This window comes from Stigmatopora argus, chromosome 24 (genome assembly GCF_051989625.1).
Source record: "Stigmatopora argus isolate UIUO_Sarg chromosome 24, RoL_Sarg_1.0, whole genome shotgun sequence".
In the NCBI taxonomy this organism is placed as follows: Eukaryota; Metazoa; Chordata; class Actinopteri; order Syngnathiformes; family Syngnathidae; genus Stigmatopora; species Stigmatopora argus.
The window spans coordinates 3,335,454-3,354,325 of NC_135410.1; the positions used below are offsets into that span (position 1 = coordinate 3,335,454).

Below are 18,872 nucleotides of genomic sequence, written 5' to 3' on the forward strand. Positions count from 1 at the left end.
GAGGGAGGGGGAGAGAGAGGGAGGGAGAGAGAGAGGGAGAGAGGGGGGAGGAAGAGGGAGGGGGAGAGAGAGACAGAGGGTGAGGGAGGGAGAAGGAGAGAGAAGGATCGGTAGAGGAAGGGAGAGGGAGCGGTAGGGTGAAGGAAGGAGGGGGAAGGTGAGAGGGAGAGAGAGGAGAGAGGGAGGGAGAGGAGAGAGGGAGGGAGAGAGAGGGAGTAAGAGAGGGTGGGAGACAGAGAGGGAGGGAGACGGAGAGACATAGAGAGAGAGAGAGAGAGAGAGAGAGAGAGAGGGAGAGAGACAGAGAGGGGAGAGAAAGAGACAGAGAGCAACAGAGAGGGGAGAGAGACAGAAAGAGAGAGACAGAGAAAGTACAGACGGTAACAGGCTCGTAACAATAACAAACTTTAAATTTAAGTTAAATTAACTTACGATACACACTTAAATGGGTGTAACTTTGTTGTGCTATAACCAAGGCAAAGGTGTTAATGTATTTCATTGCGGCTTTCGAGTCAGAACCTGCTGCTTCCCCGTGCTTCACAACCGAGTGTGTCCCAGTTCGTTTTTTAAAATTATCGAACCAGCCACGACTTGCTATGAAGGGTTCAGCTGGTGTCTTTTTCAGATGCTTGCTTTGCTTTCAAGTCCATGTATATTCCGCTAGCTTTTTCGCAGATTATCGACTCGGCCACGTTATCTCCTGCTTAATGTTTCTCTTTTAACCGTATTAAACGAAGGCTCTCCATCTCGTTAGGAATGTCACTGCACAGCTGCGAAATGATGGTTAGCCCTATGTTGCACTGGCCTGATTGGGACCCATTGTTTTTCCCTTAATTTTGCACTGATGCAAAAAATGCAACCTGTTGGGCCGATGGTCATAGATATCTTAACGCGAGAAAGACAGAGCGATGCTGTTCACATAAACAGCCTCTTGCATACTCGGCCTTCCAGACGGCCGCATCAGTAACTATCTCGTATGCTCATATCTCAAGGCAAAAATTTGCTCGGAATTTTCCTCGTATCTCTAATTTCTTGTATGTTGGGACACTAGTATGTGAAGGGATTGCTGTAATCAAATTTCTAGTGGCAGTAACTTTGGGCTGCAAAATGCAGCAAATTTGCATTAGCAAATTTTAAGCCGAATTAATAATTTTTTGGTCAATCAAGTTTTTCAGTTATTTTGTTATTATTTTTGTTATTGTTTTTTTATATTGAAAGTTATCTTAGTGTCGAATCTTAAAATAACTGCAAACATTTACCGTAGGAGCGCACACTAAGCCACGAACCATAGATTGTACTCTTGGAATGCAGCAAATTTGCATTAGCAAATTTTAAGCCGAATTAATAATTTTTTGGTCAATCAAGTTTTTCAGTTATTTTGTTATTATTTTTGTTATTGTTTTTTTATATTGAAAGTTATCTTAGTGTCGAATCTTAAAATAACTGCAAACATTTACCGTAGGAGCGCACACTAAGCCACGAACCATATATTGTACTCTTGGAAGACAAAGTGCAATTGGTGTATTTTCCTCACGCATTTGGTGTCAGTTGTCTATGAGTTTGAGTTTCTACTTACGAAATGAATTGCTTCCAGAACTTTTTTCGTAACTTGAAAATTTCGTAAGTATAGGTTTATTTTATATGTAGATTCTCTAATTCGTTCCACCATCCTCACACATCTACCAACTAAACCCTTCAAAATTGCTCATAATGTCCCAATTTTGTAAGAAAGATGTGTGAAACACAAAAAATGAGAGAAAATGATCATACATTTATATTAATGTCACAAAATGAATATATATATACAAACCCGTGTTAAAACGCATGGGAACAAGAGAAAGCTACCGGGATGCTACATAGAGATAGCACAAAAACATGAACACACATTTAATAAACACAGCATTAAGAACAAAAACATTAATCAACAACAAGCATTAACGTCCTGTGATTTCTTTGAAATGTAATTTTACACCCATTTCACCAAGTCACTACTGTTTCTTACCTGCTTCTGGATTGCTGGATGACGAACATTTTGAGACAACCAATGAGATCCCAGTATCAAATCAAAAGCCTTTAATGTCATCATACACAGCTGCGTATAACGAAATTGATGGTGCTACTCCACAAAGTGCATTTTCCCAGTAAAAAAAAACATAAATAGTAATATAAAGGTATAAAAAGTCACATCCCGGCTAGGTAAATTCTAAAATATTGCACAATCTAAGATATTACATTGTTGTAATTGTCCCCGACAATGTTCCCGGCTCTGCTGAGGTAACGAGGGCTGGCAATGTCTTCAAGTGAGGGCAGAGAGCAGCCGACAATCCTCTGGGCAGTGTTAATCAATTTCTGCATGGCCTTTTTGTCTGCTGCCGTGCTTCCAATGTACCACACTGTAATGCAGTATGCCAGGATGCTCTTCACAGTGGCTCTATAGAAGGTTACCAGAAGCTTAGTGTCCAAGGTGTTCCTCCTGAGTTAAAATATAAACCTAGATACCTACGTAATGTGTATGCTCTTATTGCACCCAGGGTACCCGGACATTTCGCCGCCAGACACTTCGTCCCCGGACGTTTCGTCAAACGGACGCTTCGTCGACCGGACACTTCGTAGACCGGACAATTCATCGCCGGACACTTCGTTGCCAGACAGTTCGCCTAACCTTAACCACTATTAAAGAAGACAAAGGAAATTCACATATTCTTTCTTTATTAGAGAAAATAAAACAGCAAAAACATGCTCGACAACACAAACAGATTAACATTTTGGCGTGTGCGTACTAAATGGGCTCGTCTCTAAACACACTACGCACGAAACGGGGTTCCTAGGTTAAGTGCTCCATTTTTAAAATAACAGGCAATTAATACAATTATTTTATTAAAAATGTTTTTAAAAAGAAGACAAAGGAAATCCACATTCTTCGTCGTCTTCTTTTTTTGCTTGGTATTCCCATAGGTATCGTGTATACAGACTAGATTTCCGATGCGCGTTGTGAGGCAACGGAGCTAGACGTCGTCACTTGTCGGCCAACTTAAGAACAGGCCCATTCGCTCCTATTAATAGAGTCAATAGAATTTGTTCTTTGAAAGGACAATAGATTGCTTGATTTAAAATCAAACGTGTGCACCTATATCAAAGTCAGAGATGCAGTATTTTTGGCATACTTCATAACAAATATCAGCATCCAGTCAGAATCGTAGCCACATCAATTCGCGATTAAAGACCAAACAGTTAATAGTAATTTAGTGGAGTCACTCAGTGCCCCCCGAGGAACCGAATTTCTTTTGTCTTCTTTTAATATTTTTTTAAATAAAATAATTGTATTTATTACTTTTTATTTTAAAAATGCAGCGCTCAACGTAGGAACCCCGTTTCGTGCGTAGTGTGTTTAGAGACGAGCCCATTTAGTACGCACATGCCCAAATGTTTTGCTGTTTTATTTTCTTTAATACAGAATATGTGAATTTCCTTTGTCTTCTTTAACAGTAGTTAAGGTTAGTGGTTAAGGTAAGGCGAACTGTCTGGTGACGAAGTGTCCGGCGACGAATTGTCCGGTCGATGAAGTGTCCGGTCAACGAACTGTCCGGTCACGGCACCCAGAGACTTGGTGAACACTACGTATATCGCTATGGCCATATTTCCTGGTTGTGCTTACGTTACATCCTTTTTGAATTTGTCTAAGTGCAAACAACACCCTCCCTTTCGGAACCCAAAAAGGAAATGATTGTACATTTGCGATTATGAAATAAAACAAAATGATGATTTGATTGCTTTTTATTTTTTGTTTGAAGTGAAAACTATTGCAGTAATATGAACCATCGAAAGAATTGAGATATTTTGACATTAGAAGCAATTTGGCCGCCACATGTTAAACTTCTGGTAAGAAAATTGCAATTTACGTCATTAAAAAGCATCATATATATGTATATATGTCAAATTATTCAATTTCTTGCTGAGAACCCAATGCTCTTTAATGACATAAATTACAATATATACACACACACACACACACACACATATATATATATATATATATATATATATATATGTATATATATGTATATATATGTATATATATGTATATATATGTATATATATGTATATATATGTATCTATATGTATCTATATGTATATATATGTATCTATCTATATATATATATATATATATATATATATATATATATATATATATATATATATATATATATATATACATACACATACACACACCCGCACGAAACTGCAAGTTGACGACGATGACACGATGATGTCGCGACAAAATGCGCTGTGACATCATGATGCAAGACATTGCGGCCGATACGATGTATATATCTATGTGTGTGTGTGTATATATATACAGTTGTGGTCAAAAGTTTACATACACTTGAGAAGAACATAATGTCATGGCTCTCTTGAGTTTCCAGTCATTTCTACAACTCTGATTTTTCTCTGATAGAGTAATTGGAACAGATACTTCTTTGCCACAAAAAACATTCATGAAGTTTGGTTCTTTTATGACTTTATTATGGGTTAACAGAAAAAGTGATCAAATCTGCTGGGTCAAAAATATACATACAGCAACACGAATTAGCAATTTTGGTGACTTAGAAAGTTGTGTCATTAAAATGAGCTTCATAGCATGACCTCTTAACTTCTTGTGAGTGATTATGAGTGACTACAGCCGGTGACTTCTCTGAGGACATTTAAATAGGGCTCATTGGATGCAAACGCCCACAAACGCTACAATGAGAAAGTCAAAGGAGCTCAGCATGGATCTGAAAAAGCGAATTCTTGACTTGAACAAGTCAGGAAAGTCACTTGGAGCCATTTCAAAGCAGCTGCAGGTCCCAAGAGCAACAGTGCAAACAATTGTTTGTAAGTATAAAGTACAGACGCTCCCCTACTTACGAACATACGACTTACGAACAACGGTACATACGAACATGTCTGCAAATTGCGTTTGTCGAAAAATGTTCGTAAGTTCGATTTTGTATTGCGCGTAGTGCTTCTTTCCGCCGCTAATACCGACGCCTGGCGCTGTGAGCGCTGAGCTCACCCAGCATCCACCTTCCTCTGCCCAGTTCGTTGCAGTGCGTAGGTTGCGTAAGTGCGTGACGTATCTCCAGTGCGCAAGAACCTTTTTCATTTTTATCATGAAATATCTCGTGCATCCATTATTCAATATGGTTGGTGAAAAGCGAAATGCTTCTAGTGAGGGAGTTGCAAGGAAGAGGCAAGCCATTTCATTTGAAACGAGTGGCAATAATAACGAAGCTTGATGCGCGTGAGAGTGGTGAGCGTTGCACGGTCATACAACTTGAATCGTTCGACCGTCAGTACCATTTATAAACAGAAAGATCGAGCAGCAGGACCCAAATATTGAACGTTGCACAAAGTTTGCAAATCAATTGAATGATGCCATACAGTGCTACCGCATCATTTATGATGAAAAAAAGAAGAAAACTGTGCAATCGTCGTTAGATCGCTTCTTTCGGCCAGTTTCTAATACATAAATCTCTCTCTCTCTCTCTCTAACAGTACTGTACATATTCTCTCCATTTTATTAAATGTTTTTTTCAGTACAAACCGATGCGTGTTACTTATACAAGCCTTAAACATACAAATGCACTTATATAAACCTTCAATATACTTATATAGGCCTTAAACATAAATTATAATACAAAATATAGCACTGAATCAACTTACAAACAAATTCAACTTATGAACAATCGCTCGGAACCTAACTCGTTCGTAAGTAGGGGAGCGTCTGTACATGGCACTGTTTTGTCACTGCCACGATCAGGAAGAAAACGCAAGCTATCATCAAAGGAGCTCAGCATGGATCTGAAAAAGCAAATCCTTGACTTGAACAAGTCAGGAAAGTCACTTGGAGCCATTTCAAAGCAGCTGCAGGTCCCAAGAGAAATAGTGCAAACAATTGTTTGTAAGTATAAAGTGCATGGCACTGTTTTGTCACTGCCACGATCAGGAAGAAAACGCAAGCTATCACCTGCTGCTGAGAGAAAATTGGTCAGGAGGGTGAAGATTCAACTGAGAATCACCAAAAAGCAGATCTGCCAAGAATTAGAAGCAGCTGGAACAGAGGTGTCAGTGTCCAGTCAAGCGTGTTTTGGATCTCCATGGACTGAGGCTGCCGTGCAAGAAGGAAGCCCTTGCTCCAAAAGCGGCACCTTAAGGCTTGACTGAAGTTTGCTGCTGATCACATGGACAAAGATAAGACCTTCTGGAGGAAGGTTCTGTGGTCAGACAAAACAAAAAATGAGCTGTTTGGCCACAATGCCCAGCAATAGGTTTGGAGAAAATGTGAGGCCTTTAACCCCAAGTACACCATGCCTACCGTCAAGCACGGTGGTGGTAGTATTATGCTGTGGGGCTGTTTTTCTGCCAATGGAACTGGTGCTTTACAGAGAGTAAATGGGATAATGAAGAATGAGGATTACCTTCAAATTCTTCAAGATAACCTTAAGTCACCAGCCCAAAGATTGGGTCTTGGGTGTTCCAACAGGGTATGACCCCAAACACACATCAAAAGTGGTAATGGAATGGCTAAATCAGGCTAGAATTAAGGTTTTTGAATGGCCTTCCCAAAGTCCTGACTTAAACCCCATTGAGAACTTGTGGACAATGCTGCAAATTTAACTGAACTGCACCAATTCTGTCAAGAGGTGTGGTCAAAGATTCAACCAAACCTTGCCAGAAGCTTGTGGATGGCTACCAAAAAGGCCTAATTTAAGTGAAAATGGCCAAGGGACATGTTACGAAATATTAGCCCTGCTGTATGTATATTTTTGACCCAGCAGATTTGATCACTTTTTTCTGTTCACCCATAATAAAGTCATAAAAGAACCAAACTTCATGAATTTTTTTGTGACAAAGAAGTATCTGTTCCAATCACTCTATCAGAGAAAAATCAGAGTTAAATAAAATCAGACTTAGGCTTGTCATCATCATTGACTAGACAAAAGCCTAATTGTCATCACACCTAGCTGCGTATGACGAAATTGAAAGTGCTTCTCCACAAAGTGCGCTTTTCCCAGGCAAGAGCCCAACCAAGTAATAGTTTCAGACTTGCTGGCATTCTGCCGTGATGGACACATCGCATCACCTCCCGAGCGCAACCAACTCCCGGCGACTGCGAAAAGGTTTGCCTCACCGATGCCAACAAAGAATAAAATGGATCACTTACCTCCCACTGTCTGCTTACTTACCTTCAGTCAGCCAGCAGGAGGCAGATCACCGCCCAACGTCCTTCATGTTTCCTCACCCCGAAATTGTTACACAGAGGGGATTGTGTGTCATGCTACTGCAATTCAGAGTCCTGATGGCTGTGGGAAAGAAGCTGTCTTTAAGCCTCTTTGTCCATGCTTTGTGAGACCGGTAGCGCCTGCCAGAGGGAAGCAGCTGGAATAGGTTGTGACCAGGGTGGTCCGGGTCCCCAACAATGTTCCCGGCTCTGCTGAGGTAACGAGGGCTGGCAATATCTTCCAGTGAGGGCAGAGAGCAGCCGACGATCCTCTGGGCAGTGTTGATCACTCTCTGCATGGCCTTTTTGTCTGCTGCCGTGCTTCCAGCGTACCACACTGTGATGCCGTATGCCAGGATGCTCTCCACAGTGGCTTTATAGAAAGTTACCAGAAGCTTAGTGTGCAAGTTGTTCCTCCTGAGTACCCTCAGGAAATGGAGTCGTTTCTGGGCCTTCTTCACTACTGCCGTGGTGTTTGTGGACCAGGAGAGCTTGTCCGTGACGTGGACCCCCAGGAATTTAAAGGACTGGACCCTGTCTACACGAACTCCATTTATTAGGAGTGGGGCCAGATCTGTGCTCTGTTTGCGGAAGTCCAGGATTATTTCCTTAGTTTTTGTGTTGTTCAGTGTGAGGTTGTTCATCGAGCACCACGAAGACAGTTTGTTGACCTTGTCTCTATAGGCCGCCTCATCCCCTTTTGAGATGAGTCCGACCACAGTGGTGTCATCAGCAAATTTGATGATGTAGTTAGACTGGTGGGTTGGTGTACAGTCATAAGTGTACAGGGAGTACAGAAGAGGACTCAGTACACAGCCTTGAGGGGAGCCAGTGCTCAGTGTAATGGAGGAAGAAAGGTGGGAACCAAGTCTAACAGTTTGTGGTCGGTTGGTAAGGAAGTTCTTTATCCAACAGCAGACGGAGGAGGATAGTCCAAGGTGGGAGAGTTTGTCAGTCAGAATGTCCGGTTTCATGGTGTTGAAGGCTGAGCTATAGTCAATGAAAAGCATCCTCACGTAATTCCCATGGTGTTCCAGGTGGCTCAATGCTGTATGTAGAGCAATGGTGATAGCATCCTCAGTGGACCTGTTAGCTCTATAAGCAAACTGGTGAGGGTCAACTGAGGGAGAGATTGTATTCCTAATATGGCGGGCTATCAACTTTTCAAAGCACTTCATGATCACAGGCGTGAAAGCAACATGCCTATAATCATTCATGCTGTCAATGGTTGGCTTTTTGGGGACAGGGATAATGGTGGCAGATTTCAGGCAGGATGGAATGATGGATTGTTGCAGGGAAAAATTGAAGATTTTTGTGAAGACTCCAGCCAGCTGGTCAGCACAGGCTTTGAGCACCTTTCCAGGTACTCCATCAGTGCCAGCAGCCTTCCTGGTATTCACAGACCGCATTTCCAGTCTCCCTTCCTGTTCCTGGAACTTCAGTGTATTGCTGCAGGGTAGTGGCGGCGGTGTTGAGACTGGGTCTGATTTTTTAAGTCTCAAAGCGGGCAAAGAAACGGTTCAGTTCCTCCACTAGTGAGGCATCTGCGTTAACAGACATATTATTGTTATTGTAGTTGGTAATATGTCGTATTCCCTGCTACATCTACTTTGGGTTATTTTCTGTGAAGTGCTCCTCAATTTTCTTAGTATATTCTGCCTTGGCCTTTTTAATGCCTCTTTTCAGCTCAGCTCTGGCAGCTCTATATTTCATCTTGTCCCCTGATCTGAAAGCAGTGTTACGGCATTTGATGAGTGCCTGTGTCTCCTTGGTCATCCAGGGTTTTTGGTTAGGAAAACGCCATATTTGTTTATTTATAGTGATGTCGTCCATGCAGTTTTTGATATAGGAAAGTAGTTGTAGAAATAACTGGAAACTCAAGAGAGCCATGACATTAAGTTCATCACAAGTGTATGTAAACTTTTGACCACAACTGTATATATATCTATATACATATACATATATACATATACATACGAGTGCCCCGACATACGAGCAATTTGAGATCCGAGTAAAATTTCGGGCAAATATTTATATTGAGATACAAGACACATTTTCATATACGAGCAAAACAGCGGACGCGAGAGGCTGCTCATAAGAACATCATGGGTACTGTCTCTCTCCCCGCAACTCCCTAGTAAAATGTCTCTACGAGCACTGGGCAGAGAGTTGCATTTTTTCAGTGTTTTTTCCCGTTAGTCAGTGCGAATGGCATATATACTACTTCTCGTTTGCAAGTGGTCGTGTGTTATCCTATTGTGAGGACATTTGTTTGCATCAATTTGGGAATATTTTGAAGGGAAGACAAAAGCCAATAACACTCGATAGGTTGCATCTGAAAGTCAGGGTGGAGGCGGGGCAAATAGAGCCAACCCGGGAGAAAAAAAGGTATCAAAATTTAAAACAAAATTAGAATTAAGTTTAGTGTAAAATTAGATTAAACTTAATTTTGAGTGTGTCTGCATCATAATCCAAGTTCATTTATTTAAATTTGTTTGTTGTTATGAGCGCGTTGCCGTGCAAAAAGTCCCCCCTTCTCTCTGTCCGTCTCTCTCTCCCCCCTGTGAAATCTGTCTAATTTTAGTACTATTAAACACATTTTAGTCATATTAAACCACTATTTAATTAGTACTTTGTTAATAGATGGCATATTAGAACAAATAAAAATGTTTTTCCAATCCAATATCCTGTTTTGGGTATTTTTTCAGAGGGTTGGAACCAATGTTCCCTCAAATTTTTCGTTTCTGGGCAGAAAGACAACCTCCCTGAGTACACTGAGTACCAGTGTGAGCAACATCATCATTGCTCGCTATGGGCACACACCAGTAGAACACCTGCCATGAGCAGGTACATGTTGAGGTACCCTGCTTGCTATATTTTTGATGGTGAAAAGGCGGACGGGTGAAAGGGGAATGCACGTGCGCATATCATGCTTTACCATATTAGCAATTGACGATGCTGTTTTCCTCTGCTACCGGCAACAGAAACGTTCCGGATTACAGCCGAAATGGGTAAAACGAGATCGTAAAAGCGTATTTAAAAAAAGAAAAAGTTTTTTCCCGTACAAAGATTGTTATACAGGGTACACAATTTGAAATGATCAAAAAACGTATACCTTGACAGGTATGTGTCTACTAGCCATAAATGATCTACTAATAAAATATAATGATTCATATGGATAAAATATCTAAAGTTTAGTGTAAGGTTAGATTAAACTTATTTTTGAATGTGTCTGCATCGTAATCCAAGTTCATTTAAATTTGTTTATGTTATGTTACGAGCGCATTGCCGTGCAAGTCTCTCCCCTCTCTGTCCCTCTCTCTCCCCTCCGCGAAATCCGTCTAATTTTAGTACTATTGAACACATTTCAGTACTATTAAACCACTAGTGATTTGTTACTTGGTTAATAGGTGGCAAATTAGAATAAATAAAAATGTTTTTCCAATCCAATATCCTGTTTGTGGTTTTTTTTCAGATGGTTGGAACGAATTAATTTGTTTTTAGTTCATTCCTCTGGGAAACAATCATTTGAGTTACGAGTAAATCGACATACGAGCTCAGTCCCGGAACGAATTAAGCTCGTATCTCGAGGTACCACTGTATATTTACTTATTTGTCAGACCCCCCATTAACCGCGATAATCGAGGTATTACTGTATACATATAAATGTAAATACTTTAAATACTGTACTCAGCGAAAATAGTTCCTCTCCACTTGATATAAATCACAAAAATCTGATTAATGGGAGTTTTAGTCCAAGTCCTTGAAGGTGAGTGATATCCACAATATTCGAGGGATTACTGCACTCGGCTGACTAAGCGTGGGATGGAAACAGGTCAGGTAACAAACCGACCTAAAAAACACCATTGTCTGTTCTGAACGAATCAGTCAAACCATAGGCTTTGTTCTTGTTTTTTACAGAATGAGGACGGTCAAACTTGTTGATTAAAGCTGGCTTACCATGAAGCAAGGCAGCAGCATTCCCACACATGATGATGATGATCCGTACGTTCAGGTAATCTTTAAATAAAAATGTCCGGGAAGGAATCCGCTTCCAAAAAAAATGTTGCTGCCTGTTCCAGCCGGGGTCGGGTTGTGGGGAAGACATTGCTTGCCACTGGCATGCACCGCCGGATTTCCGGCCGACGTTTCCGGCATGTGCCACCGGATGGCCAGCCGACGTGACTGGCATGCGGCACCGGGCCACTGGCCGGAAAATTAAACTTCCACTTCGTTCGTCCGTGCCATCCAACCGTCAATAAGCTGTCCCAGAGCTCTATTTTCGTGCAACGACGCCCAGTGCCCGGACTTAAATGTAATCTCAACTACCACGTTGCTCCGCCTCGACGTCCCGCCATCCTCGCCGGCCAGAGTGCTCTATTTTCGGACAAGGTCGATTCCATTCGCCGTAACGTCGCTGGTGCTCTCTGCCGTCCAATTCGCCGAGCAAGTTTTATTTTAAAATAAGTACCATGGCGTAAGGTCACACGGGGCTCGCATTTCTGATAAAAATCCACCCTCACGCGGGCTCCTGGCTGCCTAAAAAGCTCTATTTTCGGATAAAAATGATGGCCACCACCCGCTGTCCATCATTTTTTTCCTCAGTTGAGTGACAGTCCTCTGTCTTTTTGCCATTTTCCTAGTGGCAAGCGGAATTGTGTGTCAGCGTGGATTGTCATATTTTTATTAACTTTTTTTTCAGAAAAAAAAATCAGCGATGTAGTTAAAACGCAAAGTGAAGAGGATCACAGTACATCTGTGTAAAGAACTTGAGTGCCATACACAACCCAATGGGCGGTTTTAGCTTTCATGGGTGACAAGTGCATGCACACAAGAGAGTTGCAAGTCATTTGGTTCAAGTAGAAGCAAGTCTTTTGTGTCGAGTCGAGTTTTGTGATGAGTCGAGTCACAGAGTTAAGTTACGTCAAGTCGACATATGATGTTGCGACGAGTCAAGCTGAGTCACAACTTTGTGAAGCCAAGTCACCAGGTTGTCGAGTCGAGTCAAGCTGAGTCACAACTTTGTGAAGCCATGTCGGGCCAAGTCACAAGGTTGTCGAGTCGGCTTGCCGAGTCACAAGTTTATCAAGCTGTGTAGAGTCAAGTAACAAGTTTATTGAAATGAGACAAGCCGAGTAACAACATGTGACAATAAAAAACCTTTGGCAGGAAAGTGGTGAGGTGGTTAGCATATCTGACTCATTGCTCTCAGACTTACATTCAAGGCACTCCATTGATGTGTTTATGAGTATGAACAGTTGTTTGCCTTCATGTGCCCCGCGATTGGATGACAACCAGTAGAGGCTGTAACCTGCCTCTTGGTCATAGTTAATTGGGATAGGCTCAAGCTACCCCATAACCTTATTGAGGGTAGGCAATACCGAAGATGAATAAATGAATCCTTTGCACTGTTTATGGTGTGACAATAAACCCCATCTAATTTGTGGCAAACAATCCCAATCGTTTTTATGCCAAAAAGCTAAAGTTTTGGCTAGCAAGCAAAAGGGTTAGCTAGAGCAGTATTTACCAACCGTTTTTGAGCTGCAGTGCATTTTTTTCAATTCATTGGAAAAATCTCAAGGCCCATCACCATCGGAAAATCTTATAATTTAAAACTTTGTCACCTATATTTGCAACAGTGGTGGGCCGTCAGGGCCTTCAAGGCCTTCTCTGCTGGCCTAAGAAATATCTGAATCATATATTATATTTTGTCCATCAATACTTATTATTCCAAATGGTCTGTTATCTTCCTTTCATTGCCTTTCCCCCTGGTTGCACTGCTTCCAGATGTGTGTTTTCATATTGAAGCATTTAACCAATCAGATTTCGGCCATTTTTTTTTGCCAGGATCAGAAATCTGCCTCAAAGCCTTCACAATCAGTTCTGCGGGCTCTGCTGCATTAAACAAGACTGTTGCTTTTAACCAATCAGATTTCGATTTGGCAACCCCACAATGCTTTTACACAGGCATTGCTATTTTGCTGGCTGCTATACGTCATTGCTTTCACCAACTATTATTGGCTAGCTATAGAGTAGGCGGGCCAAAACCAGAGTGAGGCAGCCAGACTAGCAAACTCCACCCACAATGGCCGATGCAGCAAAACAAATGGATTTGGTTGCAGATTTGCTCACAAAGCTATTTTCCAGACGGACTTTTCCTGAAAAAAATGGACATCATTAAGAAACGGCGGTCAACTCTGAAGCTAGCAAGCCTGTTACAGCCGGGAAAAGGGTGTGCGCCACTTTCAGTGCGCTAACTACAAAGAGCTACCAAACTGTATTTGGAGCTAGCTGCACAAGCAAATATATTGTTGTGTTGATTTAAAGCCATTTTCAAGACGGACTATGCCGGAAATATGACAGGACAGGCCTGACTTTCATCATTAGCTTCGATGGCGATAGAAAAGAAGGAAGAAAAAAGGAGGATGCATATTGTGTACAGTTAAAAAGGCTTTTTGGTGAGTATAATATGGCTATATTCCTAAAATAATATTTAAATTGTGGGCCCGGTTCTGATATCTGAAAAGCTCCAGTATTTGTATTTAAGCTCCAGTGTTTGTATTTAATCACTAAATGCTGCTAGGAAGTGGATTTTACCCCAGTTTAATTTTTGCCTTTTCACCATTGACGTCCATCGCTGTCTTTTCCCGGGAAAAATCTCCCCCCCTGGCCTGGTTGTAATGACTCAAAAGCTCCAGTATTTGTATTCAATCAATAAATGCTGCTAGGAAGAGGATTTTACCTCATTTTAGTGCTTTTTTTTTGCCGTTTCACGTATGGACGTATCGACGTTCATCGCTGTCTTTTTACCGGGGAAATGGTACTCCGGGCCCGGTTCTGATGTCTAAAAAGCTCCAGTATTTGTATTTAATCAATAAATGCCATTTTTGGCTGGATTTTACCCCATTTTCGGGCAATGTTTGCCCGTACGCCATTGACGTTCATCACTGTCTTTTCCCGGGAAAATCACCCCCCTGGCCTGGTTTTAATCCTCCAGTATTTGTATTTAATCATGAAATGCTGCTAGGAAGTGGATTTTACCCCATTTTTGTGTATTGATCTATTGATTTTTTGTTATGTGTCGCAGCTGTAGCTGCAGTAGAGGTTTTATAGCCATAAAATAGTTCTTGAGGGTTGGATTGATACGTTGAAGGCGCTACGAGAAAATGCACGGACCACCACTGATTTGCAATATAGCTTTATCAACAGGAGGCAAAGAAACACAAAAAAGTCCTTCAATATCAAATTATTCACACCAACCTTACTTCACCAAAACAAGTCTGCCGATCCGAAACAACTTCAGGTTCACGTGATGGAAAAATATGTAATATAACAATTTTATTCTCATAATTTTATCACTCTCCCTCCAAAGATTACTTGTACAGTAATACCTTGACATACGAGTGCCCCAACATACAAGCAAATATTTGCCTTGAGATACGAGACAAATTTTGAGATACGAGCATATGAGACAGCCAGGTGGCCAAGACGCGATAGGCTGCTTATGATATCTTTCTCGCCGCATCTCCCTCGTGCAAAGATATCTACGAGCACTGGGCGGAGCGTTGCATTTTTTTCGTGTTTTTTTGCATTAGTCAGTGCAGAATTAAGGGAAAAACAATGGGTCCAAAGCAAGCCGGTGCAATGAAGGGTAGTGCAAAGAAAAGGCCTATGATGACAATTGATATTAAGCACAAAATAATTGAAAAACATTACAGTAGTGTACACGTGACTGAGCTGGCTCACCTATACGTATGGAGAATCAGAAAGTTCGGCTTTTCACACCTATAAAATGCACCGTGTGATAGGGCGCAGTCTCATTTGCGGGTAAATCTACTTTTCTTTGTCAATACATAGGACGGTATCGTTTGAAAGGGCGTTTGGATGACATTAGGCTAGCGTATGATATGCTAGCCGCTAGCGTACCTATTATATGCTAGCCGCTAGCGTATGTTATGCTATCCGCTAGCGTGTGTTATGCTATCCGCTAGCGTGTGTTATGCTAGCTGCTAGCATATGTTAGGCTAGTCGCTAGCGTATTTTTTTTAAGACAGCACGGGCAAAACTAAGTTTGATAATGCTTTATCAAGGTAAAAGGTACACTCTGATATAAACAGTTGGGTGTTTAACATGCTAGACCACTGTCAGTCAGAGTTGTGTATTCCGGGAACTTGATTCCAGCTTTGGCGAAAGCTTGAACAACAGTGCTGGCCGACACTTGAGCCCAGTCACCCACAATCCATTGTAACTCGCGACATGAATCATTCCCAAGCCTCTGATTCTCCTCGCTGTTATATCGGCATCGACAATTCATTCCAAATCGTCACGAAACTCGTGTGACGCTGCCTGCCCGAACTACTATGTAGGCCATTCGTTAGCAAAGCTGTTAAATTGTGTTCGATCCATGGCTTCAGTCCATTTTCAAGCGTTCACACACGCATTGTGTTGTCATTCCTGTCAGGCATTTCCTCTGTATAGCTCTGTGTTGTTTCGTTCAGTATTGAGTGTTTTTGAGGTTTAGAAGTGCTGCGAGCACACAGAAGTTGCCAGTTTCCCTGGGATGTTTAAAATGGATTTACCGTAATGCTTGGAAGGCTATTTTTAGGGTGAACGTCCGCTGGGTTGATCGCAATAAGTAGCGTGCCGGCAAGAAATAAAACCAGTCACTCAAGCGGTCAGGGCCATACAAAAAATGAATTTAGACAAGGCGCACCGATCGATTGGGTGCATCGACTATTTTACAGAAAATTTTAGACTTTTAAGTGCGCCCTATAGGTGTGAAAATTAGTTAACTAGTTATCTGTTACTCTGTGAGTAGATGGTGATTTTTTTTCCAGAGGTTGGGAACAAATTAATTTGTATTTAGTTCATTTCTATGGGAAACGTTGATTTGAGATACGACATAAATCGACATAGGAGCTCGGTCCCGGAACACATTAAGCTTGTATCTCAAGGTATGACTGTATCTCTTAATATTACACAAAAAGCAGTTTTGTGATCACACAGAATTGGTGTCGTCAAAAGTTGATCCCTATGAAACCAAACGATTTCTGATTCACATTACAGTAAAACATAATAATTTAATCTTGTAATATTACAATTTAAATCTTGTAATATTACAATTTAAATCTTGTAATATTACATATGGACTCATATTTTCGTCATATTTCAATTTTATCTGAATGTTACAAAGTGTAACTTTGTGGCAGGTAATTTTCCACGGCCCACCTGACCTTTGCTTACGGCATACCAGGGTGCCATTGGACAGTGTTTGGGAAACAGTGAGCTAGAGAATGTGAATCAAGTGTAGTTTTGTCCCCACACCTTTTAGGTTTGGTAAACCTTTCATAATTCTAAACCTATTGTCTAACAGATCACAAAAGGAATAGTGAGTAGTTAAGTAATTGACTTTTATCTCTAAGTGATGTGCAGTATAATAGTTAAAAAATATATATTTTTATTCGAGGCAAAATTACAGTAGTCCTTCGAATTTCGCGGATAATGGAGACCAGACATGGCCTCGATAATCAATAAAACGTGAAGTAGTGTCACCCCTATTAATACTACAATAATCCATGTTTTTGCGGCTATACAAAAATACAAGTACACTAGTAAAATGATCAAGAAGTGTATTTATTAAATATTACAGTTGTAAGCATACAAAGGACTGTCATGTATTCATGTCTAAATATAATCTACATATTAAAAAACATGTAAATACTTTACTGTACTCACTGTGAAAATAGTTCCTCTCTGCTTAATTAAAAAAAAAGGCTAATGGGAGTTTTAGTCCAAGTCCAGCAGGGAAGCCCTCTTTAAGCGAGGTGCAGCTTTGGGTTCAGGACAAAAAAATTGAAGAACCAGTCCTTTGTGAGGGCTTTCATAAACCAGGCTTTGCGGTTGCTCATCCAGTAGACAGGCAGCAAGGCTTGGTTCTTGTTTTTTAAAGCATGAGAACGGTCGAACTTGTAGATTAAGGCTGGCTTTACCATGAAGCCAGCAGCATTCTCACACATGATGATCCGCGCTTTTATTCTCCGTGGTTACCATTCGCATGGTGTCCTTGGAAAACTATATCGTGGCCGTCTTCCAAATGTTCACTTTTTCCTTTAATTTGTGATGCCTTAGATGACGCATGACGCTTAAGAGTCATTCTTTATTCGGTGCCTCCTACAGTGAAATTTCGCTTCTTCATCTGTGGTGAGTGCGACCCATGTCAGTGCCGAAGAATAAGCGAAGAATTTAGGCATTTTTATGCACTTTCTTTTTTTATAAATTTAATACAGACGCTCCCCTACTTACGAACGCAATTGGTTCCGAGCGATTGTTCATAAGTTGAATTTGTTTGTAAGTTGATTCAGTGCTATATTTTGTATTATAATTAAGTTTAAGGCTGATATAAGTATATTGAAGGTTTATACAAGTGCATTTGTATGTTTAAAGCTTGTATAAGTAACACGCATTGGTTTGTACTGAAAAAAAAACATTTAATAAAATGGAGAGAATATGTACAGTACTGTAGAGAGAGAGATTTATGTATTATAAACTGGCCAAAAGAAGCGACCTAATGACGATTGCACAGTTTTCTTCTTTTTTTCATCATAAATGATGAGGTAGCACTGTATGGCATCATTCAATTGATTTGCAAACTTTGTGCAACGTTCAATATTTGGGTCCTGCTGCTCGATCTTTCTGTTTATAAATGGTACTGAATGTGCAACGCTCACCACTTTCTGACGCGCATCAAGCTTCGTTATTATTGCCACTCGTTTCAAATGAAATGGCTTGCCTCTTCCTTGCAACTCCCTCAATAGAAGCCTTTAGCTTTTTACCAACCATATTCAATATTGGATGCATGAGATATTTAATGATACAAATGAAAAAGGTTCTTTGCACACTGGAGATACATTCACGCACTTCCGCATTGCAACTAAGAAGAAGGTAGATGGTGGGTGAGCTGAGCTCTCACAGCGCCAGGCGTCGGTATTAGCGGCGGAAAGAAGTACTACTCCGAAAAAGGGGCGAAATACAAAATTGGACTTGCGAACATTTTTGGACTTAAACGCAATTTGCAGACATGTTCGTATGTACCGTTGTTCGTAAGTTGAATGTTCGTAAGTAGGGGAGCGTCTGTATATAAAAATGTTATGTACTGAAGATGCGAATGTTGAAGCCGTGAAGTGGTGAAGGATCACAGCATTATTATTTCAACACTGCTACTGCACGACACAACCATTCAACGAGGTAACCGTCAAACAGGTGAAGTTTGACGTGGTATATTTTTTGTTGATAATCGCTCATGGCGCGTCGCATTAGTCCTTACCCTGTTTCGCATCGGAATTGAAGTTTTAAATAGCAAAACTCACCTTGGCTGTGATAGCCTCCCCAAGACAAAGATGCTTTCAGAGGCGGTCCTCGAGAACTCCGGCAGCAGGTGGGAAGAGTTATGCGTCTCAGTATTCCTGCTTCACGTTTTTAGAATCAACTTGTTGGGTCTTAAGTCATTGTCTCCCAAGATAAGTCGAGACAAGTTTCGAATCATTGGCTCCCGAATAGTCTCGAATCTCCGACCCTCCCAGTCCAAGCGAGTCAACCTCAAGTCTGTTTT

At 41.1% G+C, this 18,872-nt stretch overlaps 1 protein-coding gene across 13 annotated transcripts in view; it reads right to left on the reverse strand.

Annotated features, from left to right (window-relative positions):
- The window catches only part of tut4 (terminal uridylyl transferase 4), a 140,446-nt gene that overhangs the window by 32,615 nt on the left and 88,959 nt on the right, over positions 1-18,872 (reverse strand). The gene's annotated exons all lie outside the window — the stretch shown is intronic.